At 48.0% G+C, this 4,051-nt stretch overlaps 1 long non-coding RNA gene across 1 annotated transcript; it reads right to left on the bottom strand.

Moving 5' to 3' along the window:
- Positions 1 to 1,285: 1,285 nt before the first annotated feature.
- On the bottom strand, positions 1,286 to 2,522 carry LOC119103698 (uncharacterized). Its single transcript, XR_005094801.1, has 2 exons — positions 2,175 to 2,522; positions 1,286 to 1,666 (listed from the first exon to the last, which is right to left on the bottom strand). It is a non-coding gene; the product is annotated as an uncharacterized LOC119103698 (long non-coding RNA).
- Positions 2,523 to 4,051: the final 1,529 nt, after the last annotated feature.

Raw genomic sequence — 4,051 nt, 5'->3', positions numbered from 1 at the left:
GCACCGCCACTGTTCGGTGGGAAACAGAAGTTTTTTTCTACGTGAGCAAAACCAGTTCGTCAATTCAGGTGTGCAGAATTTTGGTTCAAAAAAGGGACGGCAGCGAAAACGGAGGACAAACGCGGACCATCGGTCCGACGTCAAGCTGTCATTCAAAAAGGATCTGTGTCGCAGTTTTAAGCGTCTGTTGTGATATTGCCCACGTCAGATGCTCTGATTCCGCTGCAAGCACCCTCAGCCGCAGAGCCTGTAACTTACCCTTAACTTCGGCGATCGCGTCACGCATCGACATGTGCTGAAACTTCGTAACTAGCTGACGTGGTTCAATCGCATCAAAAACGGCAGGGGTGTAGTTTTCTTTTCAGTTAGGGAGCGGTTGGCTCCAGCCCCCTCCAAATTCAAGAAGGTGGGTTAAACTCGTGGAGGAACCCGCTTGTTGGCGTATTTTGTGGGTGAATTTCGCTGTTTTTCACCGCCCAGCCCCTTCCCCCGCCAACCACACATAGTGGATGCCATTTTATGCGCTCATACGATACGCAGTGCAGTATACCGCAGTTTATGCGCAGTATACCCTGTGGGCTGCCTTTGGGAAACCCTGCGCGGCCTCGGCGTGGCAATATCCCGCACATTTTCATACCGTCGACAGGTGACGGATTTCCACGCAAGCCACTTTTACAGATTCGAGCACGACCGGCACCTGCAACAAACAGGGCACAATTGGCTCGAGGCACGCTCTCCATCTTCCCCCTCCCCGCCACATGTTTGGTGTTAATTCAACAGCAAATAATTTACTTGGTCTCACATAATACATGCGCGGTCTGGGGCGGAAGAATACGGAGTAGCTGCATACTTGATTTATTTTACGTGGAGCACGAGCAGCGCAGCTTTCCAGCCGGGCGTCTAGGATGTAAAAAACAAATGCACGCCACCAGAATCATGGTTCCCCGGAGGTCTCCAGTCCGCGCGCAACTCGTTGCCCTTTGACACCGAACCCAGGCATCCCACCTGCCCGGCCCATTCATTAGGTCCGAAGCGCTTAGACGTCGGGTCGACTGCCGCCCGGTTCCACGTTAATTGGCCAATTTTCGGCAATGGGAGAGCGGCAGGCAGTTAACAAGCCGCAAGAGCAATGATATGAAAAAATACCTACACCCCCGCTGCCCAAATGTTGATTCATACACTAAGCAGGAGAGCCAGGTTTGCTAACGTTTCTGCAGACAGGTGTTCTAACCGACGAACCCTCCGTTCTCTCAGTCACACATCACCAAACACCAGCAAAAATCCGTCGTAATCACAGTGCTTTATTGCTCTCACCCACTAAACAAATCGAAGTGTTATCACGTAACTCTGCAATCTCTGCAGACCTCCACGCCAGTGCTCATCTTTCCACATAATTCACGTCGCCATCACCAACCAAGACCTCAGGTCGGCGTCTTTCTGCCCCTCGCCGTTCGATCACCTCGGTGAAATCACTCGTGCCGCTACCCAAATTGAGTGCCTCCAAATCCTGCCACTTTCAGATTTCTGGATTCCCGCATTCTGCAATCTGCAGCGTCGTGGTGCTCTCTCGAAGCATTCTAAGTCTGCTAGTCCTTCACCATTAGTCCGACGGACAAAGCGGCCATCATCGCCACGAACTTGACCATAGCTTGCAGCTCGCCAGCAGCTGCGAAAGCGACGCCGTTAGAACATGCAATGAAATTGAGCAAAGCAGATGGGCCATTCGGTTATGTAAAGCATCAATAATACATCATGAAAACAGTTGAGAGCACTCGATCCTCGCAGCGGTCTAACCGACGTATTCTACTTGGAAATGGCGAGGGCAATTTTCAAAGCGCAGCAAAAAGTGAACTCCCAAAAATCCATACACAATAACCACAGTCCGTACGGAGTATTACAGCGCCAAAATACACGCCAAAGCTATCATAATCACTGGATAGGCCCTTCCATCAAAATGCCCAAAGTGCGCTTTTCTGCCACCAAAGCGAGCTCCCGTAAGTCACGCGTCGTTGGTCGATGCACGCGGTGAAATATAACGACACAATGCCCATGAGCCTCGCTTCAGGATCAAGTTCCTGCCCTACCGTATTTTGTAAAATATATTAGAATGCGATAAGACAGTTATCTCTCGAAGCCCATGCCATTACAAGCGCTGAAGGACGCAAGGTACTAACCGCTGCCTTCAGTGGTGCCAGACGCCTCTCCCTCCGCGGCCGATGGAGCCTGGGTAGCATCACCGCCAGCCGCCGCCTCCGGTGTTGTTGCTGCAGCACCACCCGCATCACCCCCAGCATCACCTCCAGCCCCTGCTCCACCCGCATCACCAGCTGCGGTTGAACCTCCTGCGCCTCCAGCATCTGCCGCCGTCGTCTGCGCACATGCCTCGTACGAAAGCACCAAGAGCACTAACAGAACAACCACTCCAAACCTCTTAAAAGACAGCATTTTTAGTTCGATTTTCCACCGAAATCCGCAAAATGCAAATTTAGCGCCACAGACACGCACTCCACGACAGAACCTGAGCGAATGAGGGCCAACAATTAGACAGCACGTGCTGAGCCAGACGGCAATTGCCATAGCAACCAGCTAATTCGGCGGGAATTTTTTTAAAGGAGTTATTCAATGCGCAAAATAGAGAAATGTTACTTTTTACCCGAAACTATTACAGGGGCTTGAAAGCGTGATGAAAGTTCCAAAAAGAATGAAGTAGAAATTTAAGTGTCATGAAGTTTATTTTTTCCAACCTTTCGATCACCAAGCAACATTCATGTACGGACATTCACCAACACTAGTTTAGTTAGGGTGTATCTAGATAAGCTATATTGCAGGTCTGACATCAATTAAATAGACAAATTTAGCACAGATGAACACATTTATTTTACGCAGCGCCGATAATACCACCCGCAAATCATCTCATTGCTGTATTCGATGTGTAAGGGTTTCAAAACGGCCATGATGCCCATAGCATCATTATTTTTCCTAACCTTAGGAAGCAATGGGAGGTCGCTCATTGGCTGTTTTGATCAACCGTTAACGTCATATTCGCTTTGACGAGTCTATTTTACGCACCGGGAAAAGCAGTGTCTGGTTTTGAAGGCGGTGTCTCGTGTACGCAGTCGGGCGGCAGTAATTATACCAAAACGTTGTAGGTTCGAAATTGATACCGCCCTATAGATCTAATTTTAATTTCGATGATAACTAGCAATTGCAAAACTGGAATGACAATCCAACACATTATTGCTTGTTGCGTATTATACAGCTATACAAATGTATATATATATATATATATATATATATATAGTGTGTGTGTGTGTGTGTGTGTGTGTGTGTGTATGTGTGTTTGCGCGTGTGGGTGTGGGTGTGGGTATGGGTGTATGGGTGCGTGTGTGTGTTTGTGTGTTAAGCATTAACCCGAAACGACAACTGTTAGAAAAGTGTCCTCAACAGCCTGATGTGACTTAATGTGGCAATTTCCACAGTTTTGGTGCTCCGGAGACATAAAAAGTGCCTTGGCTCAGCTAGCAACAAAGGCGTTTTACTCCGTTGATTGCCTACTATCACTAAAAATTTGCGTCCAGGCGTCTTCTACACTGACGTTCATGCAATGCGTTTACCTGAATTACGTCTTCAAGTAGCGTAAAAGCAACCAATCCTTCACCTGCACCATTGGAACATCCAAACTGTTGATGAAAAGCATATGGAGGTGAGTTTAATATGCAGTCAAGTACGATTTGACTTGATGTCCTCCCGTTCTCTCCCGCTCACCCAGTCTGACATCGACTATTGCATTAATATTAATGCCAGATACGGCGTTCAGTTAATGTATCTGAATTTCGTTAGGGGAGGAGCCACGCTTCATTATGGTGCCCCGCCCCTTCACAAAAACTTCCGGATTTCTGTCACTTCATTTCCATCTTTTTACTTTTTTCATCGCTAAGCTATGTGCTTTCGGAGTGTTCCGTCGGATGTAGCCCACTCGATTTCTGGAGGTCAATTTTCTTTCGTTTTTATGCTGAGTTTCTGTGATGAAATGATGAGCCATGAACTATCA

This window comes from Pollicipes pollicipes, unplaced genomic scaffold (genome assembly GCF_011947565.3).
Source record: "Pollicipes pollicipes isolate AB1234 unplaced genomic scaffold, Ppol_2.1 Scaffold_5724;HRSCAF=6776_pilon_pilon_pilon, whole genome shotgun sequence".
Taxonomy (NCBI): Eukaryota; Metazoa; Arthropoda; class Thecostraca; order Pollicipedomorpha; family Pollicipedidae; genus Pollicipes; species Pollicipes pollicipes.
This window is presented reverse-complemented; position numbering and strand designations above follow the sequence as displayed.